At 37.0% G+C, this 11,828-nt stretch overlaps 1 long non-coding RNA gene across 1 annotated transcript in view; it reads left to right on the forward strand.

Annotated features, from left to right (window-relative positions):
• Window positions 1–5,065: 5,065 nt before the first annotated feature.
• Window positions 5,066–11,828, forward strand: part of LOC106872083 (uncharacterized) — a 12,216-nt gene continuing 5,453 nt past the window's right edge. The window contains exons 1-4 of the long non-coding RNA XR_001409735.2: window positions 5,066–5,233; window positions 6,634–6,712; window positions 10,045–10,182; window positions 11,601–11,748. This is a non-coding gene — a long non-coding RNA (uncharacterized LOC106872083). The remainder of the gene's footprint in view (window positions 5,234–6,633; window positions 6,713–10,044; window positions 10,183–11,600; window positions 11,749–11,828) is intronic.

The following is an 11,828-nucleotide window of genomic DNA, read 5'->3' on the forward strand; positions in this document are numbered from 1 at the left end:
TATATATATATATATATATATATATATATATGTATATACATACATATGCTGGTAATTAATAGAATAATAGCCTATAGAAATAAATGTTATAAGATTCGAATTACACTTAAGTGTGCATTATATGTAATGTCATAAACTTGAACTTCCTACAGAGTATTCCCAGCGTGCAGTGGAAAAGTTCAGGAAAAAGATATGACATTACATGATCGCACAATACAATACGCATTTGTCTATATTCACGTTAGTCACCATTTATTTTTCGTTTGACTATGAGGCTGTAATGTGGCTGGCTCGGTAGACACGTCTACTGGTGCCTCAGCCAGAGAAATTCATGACTACAATTATTATCATAAGATATTTTGTGAGCATAATAAATAACTTAGCTATTACCTTATCGACACCTGAGTAGAAGTAATAAAGTTCAATCTAATCAATAAGAGATTAATAATAGAAGATTGTAAGTTGCTGCTGCCATTGTAAGGCCGTTAGGTGGTCAACGAAAACCATCAACGTCAAGTTGGGACCAACAATTTTTACCTTTACACTGTCTAAGTTTTCTCTTAAACGCAACGGTATTTTGTGACATAAAATACATTTCCCTGTTTTTTTTTAAAAACAGGGATTACTTCAGCAAATTGTCTGATTTCAATACATTGATTAAAAATTTTAGTTAATGGGTTGACGATAAGATTCAATATTGATCCAAAGTTATAAGTATATATTTTCTAGAAACGTTATCAATACTGTTAGATGATTTTCGTGTGTGTGTGTACTTTAGTGATGATTCTACTTCAGCTTCATCAGTCACGGACATTGAATGCACGGCTCTGATTCATGGAACTGAACAAGTGCTGGTTTCCTCTAGGAATGGAAATGTTTTCTGATTTTTCTCCTACCATAGAATTGATTCTGTACTCCTTGCGTAATTTCTCTTGCGTAATTCTTGCGTAATTCTTCTTCATATCTTGCGTAATTCTCTTGCGTAATTCTTCTTCATATCCATTTTGTGCTTCTTCCTTCATTTTTCCTTTCGACTCTGCTTTCAATATTCCCTCGTTCCTAACTGACACTAGTAAGGTTTCCTTACTTTAGGTTACGTATCTCATTAGGCTCTCGGGTTCGATATGCACACAGTCTTCCCCACTTATCAGTCCTCTTCGTCCATTTGCTCTCTTCATGTATAGGCGATGAGTGTCTGCACGTAGATGATGGGAACCCTGTCTCGTTAGGACATTTCTTGACTTCCTGCCCATCTATTTTAGCTACTCCTATGTCCACTTCAGAACTCCAGTACTATACCAAACTACTGCGAATGCGCGCGAGTTTATTGCTGAAATTATGCTTCTGGTATTCAGCTTTCAAGCCAAATTTTTTCTCACTCGCCGCAGATTTTCTGTTTTTGTCCTTTCCTTCATATTGTGGTGTTTAATTCCACCTTCCTGAAGTAATCCCTTATATTTATAGCTAGATTGAGGTTGAATTGCCTTCATCATCTCATCACCTGGCAAACCTAGGACAGACAAACGGATTAAGTCGATTATATCGACCCCAGTGCGTAACTGGTACTTATTTAATCGACCCCGAAAGGATGAAAGGCGAAGTCGACCTCGGCGGAATTCGAACTCAGAACGTAACGGCAGACGAAATACCGCTAAGCATTTCGCCCGGTGTGCTAACGTTTCTCTCAGCTCGCCGCCTTGCTTTCTGAAAGCATAGGCAAACCTGTGCTTTCTGTCCTCATCTCATCACCATCGCAGCACATTTTGAGAGTCCAAACTCCATCTTAGCATCAGACTGGACTAGGCTGGACTAGGCTGTCTAGTTCTGCTTTACGTGTGAACAACTTCATGTCGTCCATGAACATCAAGTGGTTCAATTTTCCCTTACCTCTTTTCAGGCCATACCTCAACCTTGTTTTCTGTAGTATTTTACTCCAGGGTATCATTTCTAGCACAAAGATCAGTGGTGACACACTGTTCCCCTGGAAGATTCCTCTCCTGAGTTTCGCCTCACCCTGCTGTCAATTCCGTTCTCCATCATTTCATTCTTTTTCGTACAGGGCATCTCATGTTTTCTGCTACTCCATACATTTCCATTACTCTTATTATCCAAGAATATGGTATCATTTTGTATTCATTCCGTTAGTCAACCCATGCCTTGGACAGGTTTGTGTATTTTCTTTTGCATTTTCTGATAACTAGATTGTCGATTAAGAGCTGATCCTTCGTTCCCCGGTTTCACTTTAGGCACCATTTCTGTTCAATAGTTACCCGTCCTCTCTGTTCTAAACATCTCCTCAGTTCACAGGCCAAAGCACTTGACATTAGTTAGCGGAATACACGTTATTGGTCTAAAGTTGGATGCAACATCTCCCTTTTCAGGATCCTTTGCGCATAACAACGTCTTCCCTTTTGTCATACAGCTGAGTACTGCGTCTTCCTCAAATACTCATCTAGCTGTTGCGCTATTCTTTCATGGATCCATTTAAGCTTTTTCCTCCAATAATCTTGGATCCCATCCGTTCCTGAACTTTTCCAGTTTGGGAATTTTCTTACCTACTCTTTTATCATTTCTGTAGTTATTTTTACGTCTTGACATTCTGTATTTCTTAACCAATCATTGATTTCATGCAGCTACTCCGCTTCACCATTACGCTCTACAGGTTGGTCTCAGATCCCTCTCCAGAACGCCCTCCTTTCCTTTGCATCTCGTTTCATTGGTGCATGTAACTGCTCATCTAGTTACTGAAACAGTTCTTCTGATTTGCTTTAAACAATCTGTTTTGCCTGAATTATTTTGTTCTATTGTTATATCTTTCCAGTTTTACTTTGCTTCAATTCTTCCAATATCATATATCCTTTATCTCTTATTCTGTATGTTCTTTCCAACATTATTCCTATGTTTTCGTTATGCAATTCCCCTCTTCTCCATCTATCAATTTGTCCTAAATGTCTTTTTAACTTTGTATCTCATGAATTCGTCTACGAATTCGTTTACGTTCTGTTTCTTCTAAATTTCGAGCACTCAAGAACAATGTGTCCCATTGTTTCACCATTTACACCACACATTCTGCATTTTCCGCTCTAGATTGTTTTCCCAAGAACGTTACCAGCAGGCGGCTACAGAGAATCGAACTCTGTACCTCTCAGATACTGGCTGAGCTCCCTGTACCCGACAGAAGGCAACTATTGGCAAAGGCGCGAGAACGAACTGGCCTCTATACCCATTGGCGACACCCTTTATTTTTACATCAAGTTTAAAAATAAATATAAGTTTTCTTTTCCTACAAAACAGAAAGTAGGAAGTAATTCTTTTGAATTTAGAACCACCTGACTCCGATGGGGTAATGAAAGAGGGACACAATGCAATAATATTTTCTTGGGTCTTAATGGTTTTACGTAGTAACTACAAACCTACCGATCTTCATTCGTTTGTTGATGGATTAAGAGAATAAGTGTGATAACAGGATTCAGTAGTTTATTTGTACCAATTATTTCGAGAGTATATTGTTTAAAACAAACAGTTGTTTGAATTTGTGGATATCTTTTAGCCAGGGTCGGAAGCTTGACATGCCCGAATCAGATGATCTTTATCAATTTTGAACATAATGTTGGTTATGGCGACCATGCCTCATACGTAATAGACTAGTGGATTGATGCTAGTGAGCTAGGAGGCCATATCTCTGGGTCAACATGATCGTGGAGATTGGAATGCATACACGTTTGTCTTAGCCTTACGACACGGTGCAGAGTATTGCTGGAAGACGTTCGGTCTTCGTTGCATATTCTGTCTATCCAGGGCCTCACAGTATTCTCCCATACTTATGTATAGACAGCGCCATTAACTTTTAAGCCCTGCGAAAAAAAGGAGAGTGTTGTCATGTCCATCGTCGCCGAGGACTCCCAGATTCATCACAATTGCTGGGAACTTAGTATGCATGACTGTTGGAACCTCATTAGGGTGTCAGCATAACCATATATCGCTCCTGTGGTTTACGCTTGGTTGCAATGTAAGTTTCTTCTCACCGGAGATGAAAACCAAAGCGTTCTAGCCACTTGCTGTTTTAACTTGTTCAGCAAGCGCTTTGTATGAATTGAACGAGTCATTCTTGACATGTCCGACAAACGTATCCCTCCGCATCACATATGATTTGTACCATATGTTCTCACGCATGCTGTCCTCAGTGTGCCTTTTCATTTGATGGGTCATCTTGGTGCCTGTCATGAGTTATCTGAAAATAAAGGCGGTAAAAATAAATTAAAGCTTTTGACGTAGCTTGTATAATGTGGGCAGGATTCTGTTTTATACACACCATATAATCCCTCATAACTTCTTTATTTTGGGGAATTTTCGGAAAATTTTTCGAATACACGCTGGAATTCATACGATTATGAAAATAAGTTTAATTTTGATTTTTCACTCTTTTTTAAAAAAATCAGAATTTAAAAAAAAAACGGACAGTCCGACTTTATTGCTTAAATATCTGCAATGGACCATTGAATATGTTTATGGGGAGAAAATATTCAAAAACATCAATATATGTCAGAATGTTAAAGAAACGAGAAATTACTGGGTAGTCGATAGATGTGATAAAAAAAAAAACAACAGCTAAATAGGCCTTAAAACACACACAATCTTTTATTTATTTATTTTTTTTTTTTTTGGCTTTTGCATAATCGTAAAAAATGTATTAAAATCTCATAAAATAAAAGAGTTGTGAGAATCTGTATGGGAAGCAGAAATCGGAATTCCGCCTGCGTGTATATATCTAACTATCTGTTTATCTATCTATCTACCTATGATATTATCCATTATATTGCGTAGATGGGTGCAAATAAATTTTAGAGGAAAACAATACTTTATATATTTTAGACATTTATAACAGCAGTATAAGTTAAAGCGAAATGTGACAGAAGGAAGTGTTTAGTACACAGAGAATGAATGTGATTAATGATTGATGCGAATATCCATATAAGTGATTATTTAAATCAGGGTCAGAAGTAGAAGCCATTGTTTCCACGTCACTACCAGCCATAAAAGAAATCTTTTGATGTAAGCTAGTATTTTATGGCATGTCGTTATTATCCCATTAAATTGTGGGATAGTAAAATCTGGGATTAATTAACACCGGCTGTTTATTAGTACTGGCGATGTTACGTTAGATATAAATACGCATCGTTTTCGCATTCGTCATTCTTTCAATTTTCTTCACCGCTTTCTCCTTTCCTTATACGTAAGTGAACCTTTAACAATATCTTGTGAAATATTTTTATAACTGTTTTGAGTTGTAGCTCAGATCTGGTTTTAAAAACTTAATGTATTTTCCGTCTTTTCTTAAAAATTGTTGTTTAATATATAAAATGAGAAACGCGCTTGGGTTAAATTTTTTTAGCAGTAACTTGATTTGATTTTATTGAAAAAGTAAAGACAATATAAGGTCTATGTCTAAACTAATTGTATCTTTTTATTTCCTTTCTGTATGCGTGCATTTGTATCTATCTATCTGTCTGTTTATAAATTTAAACATACGCATATACATAACTTTAGATAAAGACAAAGAGCAAAGAACATTAATCAGAAAATGAATCAATACATGTTATACTGAAACATATGTTACATGAGAAGACATTGATTGCCGCTTCGATGTTTTAAGTAAGCAATCCTCTTTTAAAATGTACAATAAGCCTGGATATGCGGGGCAATCTCCGTGAATGAAACTTTGACGTGAAAAATATCTCTAAATCTATATTAAAACGGATGTTCTTAAAAACGTATATTATACAAATATATATTCATTATCTACGGATTCTTCCACGCATATTTAAATGCTTGTACGTATTATATCTTATAGATAAATATGTGTGTGTTTGTGTGAATGTTTTTGTGTAGGCAATTGTGCGCCTGCGTGTCTGCATGGTTTGGCAAATTTTTCCCAATCCTGAAGGGGAATTTGCATGTAACCATAAGTCCTGTGATTTCTTGAATCACAGCCCAGAGCTTTACGTTGCTGATTATTCTCACAATTAAAGAAGGGATGTAGTGTCATATTAAATAAAGAAAAATATTTGTAAATATATCGAAATATAATTATTTAAACTTGACTGTTTAGCAGAATGTAAAGCAACACATACACACACACACACACACACACACACTCACATACATACATGGGAGCATGCACTCATATATACACGTGTATTGGTATATAGATACATATATGCATATGTAATACATATATGTGTGTGTGAGAGTGTGTGTATGCAGATAGAGTTATCTAAACACACACACATGAACGAACACATTTACACATGGACGTATGCACGTACACACACACACACACACACACACGCACCACACACACGCACATATACATGGCAACATGCACTCATATATACACGTGTATTGGTATATAGATACATATATTCAATATGTAATACATATATGTGTGTATATGCAGATAGGTATCTAAACACACACACATGAATGTACATACGTACACATGGACGTACACACGTACACACAGACACAGACACACACACACACACACACACACACTTATCTATTTATGTTACTCCCCTTTTTCTCTAAATTAGTTACTAGTTCGATCTTTTCGAATTATATTTTTACTTTCAGATCAATATGACGCGATCCATCACTTTTTGCCTATTGGTTTTGACAGCAGTAATAGCTTTCATCCGAGAAGTTGATGCGGGTAAGTTTCCAATCATAGATGAAAATACTGAATTATTAAACTTTTGAAAATTGCCTGAGCACCAATTCTTTAATCTATTTACTCAATCACACTTTTTGCGTTATAGTTTTTCACTTAGCGATATTTGATATCCGCTACCATAACTTAGTATACATACTTATCTGTTTTTACGTATATATGCACACGCGCGTGTGTGAGTGTATGTGTGTGTGTGTGTATATATATATATGTATTTGTACATTTCGTTTCTGCATCTGGTTGGCAAAATTCTTTGTGCAAATTCGTTCTTTTATTTTTATTTTTTGTTTTTTGTTTTGTATCTAGGTCGAGTCATTATCTAATATAATTAACACACACACTGGATCGGTTCCACTCATTTTTTGAATATCCGATTGTTTTATTTTTCTTTCTCGAAGCTCTTTCGTTGCTTCTTGCATCCTTCTCAGTGACTATTAACCAATTCCGTAATGGAGGCAGCGTTTGTTTGTTTGTTTGTTTGTTTGTTTGTTTGTTTGTTTGTTTGAGATCATGCTGAGTGCGTGTGTGTGCGTGCCATTGTGCAGGCATGCTTGCGTATGTATGTATGTATATATGTATGTATGTATGTATGTATGTATGTATGTATGTATGTATGTATGTATGTATGTATTCTGCATATTTATCTGTTTGTGTATGCACCTGCTTGTGTTTGCGTATGCATGTATGAGTTCATGATATGTTTGTGTATGTATCTCTGCTTCCGTATGTGTGCGTGTTTGACTGTGTCTATGCGTATAAATTTGTGTGAGTATGCACGTGCACCTGCCGTGTATGCATGTGTGTCTATATGTGCCTTTGAGTGCGTGCGTGAGTGTGGAGCGTATGTGCGTATCTGGTCGTGTGTTTCAGTCTCTATATGAATGTGAGTGTGTGTGTGTGTGTGTGTGTGTGTGTGTGTGCTTGTCAGTCCGTATTACGTATGTACCTACGTACCTAAGTACGTACGTACCTACCTATCTGCCTATTTTAGTTAGCACTCCTCGACAACGAGCGGAGCTGGGATGCTCATAGAGGGACTACAGCAAATTCCCAGCGAGAGGCCATGCGAAACCAGAGAGGTCGTTTACGAAGCTGAGGTGATATCTGACCTTTATTGTAGCACTAGCTTTCCCAACTATAACCACACTAACATGAATGCTAGCATTAACGACAACAGCTGAAACGGCAGCAGCAGCAGCAGCAGCAGTAGCAGCAGCATCGCTAATGATAATGCTAATAATGATAACAACAATAACTGTGACAATAGCAGCAGCCACCACTAATTTAGCACCGATAACAGCTCCCACAGCAACGACGACGGCTATAAAATCACCAACGCCGCCGCCCCCGCCATCTACGCCAGTATTGATGACGCCAGCACTAACATCAACACACCAACAATACCAGCGCAGGCAACAGCGGAGGTAATAGCTTCAACATCAAAAGAAACGCCATCACCAGCAGCAATATACGTAGATACAACGGATGTTCCGGAAACACCTTCAAGCAGCGGTTGAGAAGGTGTTTCCCAGTGGTTAGGGTGCAAGCTTCTTACCACGCAGAGACGCCTGCGCCTTCATATATATACAGAGTGGTGCAAAATTAGGTAAACAGTTATGAAGAGAATATAAAGGAAATATTCTTGATGCCTTCTGATTCTGTCCCTAAGGACCCAACAATAATTCGCACTGTCTTCACCTTCTTCATTCTCCATAGCCGGGCTATTTCGTACTTAAGAGTGTTCTATTTTTCTATGTTTTCACTTTCGTTCTTGACTATTTGTGTGTCAAAGGGGCACGCAACATCAACTTTATAGCACATGCGATACATCATGTCTGCCACCACTAGGTCCGATGTGTTATGCTCTATCACCTAATCTGTTTGGAATAGGAAGTCCCAGAGTTCTATATTAGTCTCCGACTCTGCCACTAAATGCGGTTTGTGCTCATACTACGTTTTGCCTCTCTCTAACCTCCACTTTTCGTACGGTTTCCAATGTAACAGGTTCGCTACCTGATCGTGTCGTCATAACTTGTAGCGTTTTAGCGCATTCATTCGTGATATGGGCAACGGTTTCATCCACTGTGTTACATATGCGGCACAGCGGGGACATTTGCTCATTCCTAAGGCTGACCCTCCAGTTCGTAGCCAAAACGTGGCCCTGCGCTGCCCGTATAGTGCTCTCAGTCACTTTTTTTAGTGTTCCTTTCTTCAGTCGATACCACATAGTCTTTCCAGCTACTTCTGTTGGGGATACATGGAATTGATTGTGCAGTCCCTTCTTGCGTAATTCTTCCACATGTCCTTCTCGTACTTCTATTGCTTTTCCTTTTACCTCTGCTTTCAATACTGTCTCGTTCCTAATTGTCACTAACAAAGTTTCTTTATTTTGTGCTAGGTATCTTATTAAGCTGTCGAGTTCGTTACTTCCGCAGTCTTCCACACTTAATAGTCTTCTTCCTGTATTTGCTTTCTTCGTGTATACGTGATCAGCGTCTAGGCATGGATGATGGGCTCCATGCATCGTTAGGAGATTTCTTGATTTTCAGTCCGTTTCCTTTAGCTCCTCCTCTGTCCACTTCAGGATTCCAGCGCCATAAAGAACTACTGCGACTGCGCGCGAGTTCATTCCTGAAATCATGTTTGTCGTATTCAGCTTTGAACCCCATATTTTTCTCACTCACCGCAGATATTATCTTTTTGTCTTTTCCTCCATTTCGTTGTGTTCAATTCCATCTGTTTCAAGTATTCCCAAGTATTTATAGCTGGATTATTATCATTATTATTATTATTATTATTATTATTATTATTATTATTATTATTATTATTATTATTATTGTTGTTGTTGTTGTTGTTGTTGTTGTTGTTGTTTTTGATGATGATGTTGTTATTATCACCATTATTATTATTATTATTATTATTAGGTTTGTTTTTTATTGTTCCCGTTTAGAAGCTAGCAAACAACACCTATACAAAAGCCTGAATACCGGACTTTCTTCTACAAATACTTTTGGTTTGCCTAAACCACGCCCTTGGGTAGGAGAAACCTTTGTAGAAGACCCTATCTGTTCTTTAAACTGGTGTCAATATACTCCTCACACGTATTTGTTTCATTAAAAGAGAAATGGGAAAAGAGGGAAATGATCAGCCTGAATTTCATATATCAATTGGAAGGATGAAGGCGATATGATTTAAATTGGATATTATGAGAACCAACTTTGCCATTTCCTAGTTTATATCAAATCTACCTTAGAAAACACCATTATATAATTTTTCTTAGTTGATATTTTTTAAATATATGTATTTTTATTCAGAGTGTATAGGATGTATGGTGGATGGTAAATGCCGCGAATCCAAAGAGTCATGGACAGAAAGGAAGGGAGATACGTGTGCCACGAAACTGTGTCAACCTAAGGTTAACCAAACATGGAGAGTATTTACAAAAAAAGTGTGTAAGTTGACAAAGATAATTTTTGTTTCCTCTCTTCACTACATGTTTTAAAACAGCATGATACCAATAAACGTTTGTATTTGCATTCTTTTAAATGTTACAGGCCTTGTTGGGTAAGAGTTCATTACTGACCATCTACCAGAGTTAACTGTGAGACTCCAACACACAGACGGTTATATCAACCCCAGATTCTTGGTTTATTTAATTCGATTGACGAAAGGTAACGTCCAACACAGATGGCTTTGAGCTTAGTGCGTAAGGAAAGTTAGCTAACTACTACAAAGCATTTTGGCAGGCGCACTAACCACTCTGGTGAGTTGGTAGACTATTTAGCAGGTCGAACAAAATGTTTAGCTGCATTTCGTCCGGATCTTTTGATTCTGAATTTAAATCTCGTTAAATTCAATTTTGTTTTTCATCCCTTAGGCGTCGAAATTTAAGTTGCCAGTCAAATAACAAAGTCGATGAAATTTACTAGTTGCGTCTCCTTAAAAATTGCTGACATTAAAACCTTTGGCGGATAGATCCCCCGTTCACGGAGAACTTGGTTTACTTAAACGCCATGGAAGCTGGGTAACCAGTATTATGAATCCTGGGGTTAAAAACGAATAAATAAACGATTCCCATAGGAGTTTCATCCGTAATGTAGCAATCATATCAGTATGAAAATCCTCGGCGGCTAAAACATTTTTGCTGCAACTCGATAACATCACAATGCTAAATTTAATCCATTTTCAGGAGAGTTGGCAACTAATTACTTTTCAAGTCTTTTTTGAACGACCAGATGTCAGTTCATTTGTGAAGAAGACCCAAAAAACAATGGCGTTAGTAATACAAAGAGTTAAAAGTTAAAGCATGATACATTTTACAGCTCCAGTATCATTCTAAAACTTCTCGGCCCATCATTGTATATGTACATATCTCGAAATTTAAAGTTTGTTTTCACATACCTAAAATTAATTTTATAATATGAAAATTTAAATTAGTGACTTAAAAAATTAATGGCCTGCTTATATCTCAGAAATGTCATCTCCGTATGTATATATATATAATATACACATATATATATACATACATATATATATATATATATATATATATATATATATATATATATATATATATATATATATACATATATATATATGTCTATACAGTTCTATATTTAAGAGATGAGGAATTACGTACATTATTTACATTATTTACATTCGACGGGTATTTGTCCAGGGGCATATGGCGTAGTGGTTAAGAGCGCGGGCTACTAACCCCAAGATTCCGAGTTCGATTCCAAGCAGTGACCTGAAGAAGGCTGGAGCGTATATCAGCCGAAACGTTGTGTTAACAATAAACAAGATGAGGACAAATATCCGTGGCATGTAAATGACGTATATATATATTGTGTTTTCTTATCAACAACAGCGTGTCTGAAAGAAGATGGCAAGTGTGTTGGGAAAGGTACAACTTGGACGACCATGAAAGGCGGAAAATGCTGGACTCATGAATGCATAATTTCACCACTTAACAAAGTTACAATTTCATCAAAAGTAGGAGGAAAGTGTTAAGAAAAGTAAGTATATATTTTAAGCTATTTAATTTAGCTTCTATACATTTTCTCCATATCACTGTATATATTATATATATATATAT

This window comes from Octopus bimaculoides, chromosome 6, assembly GCF_001194135.2.
Source record: "Octopus bimaculoides isolate UCB-OBI-ISO-001 chromosome 6, ASM119413v2, whole genome shotgun sequence".
Taxonomy (NCBI): Eukaryota; Metazoa; Mollusca; class Cephalopoda; order Octopoda; family Octopodidae; genus Octopus; species Octopus bimaculoides.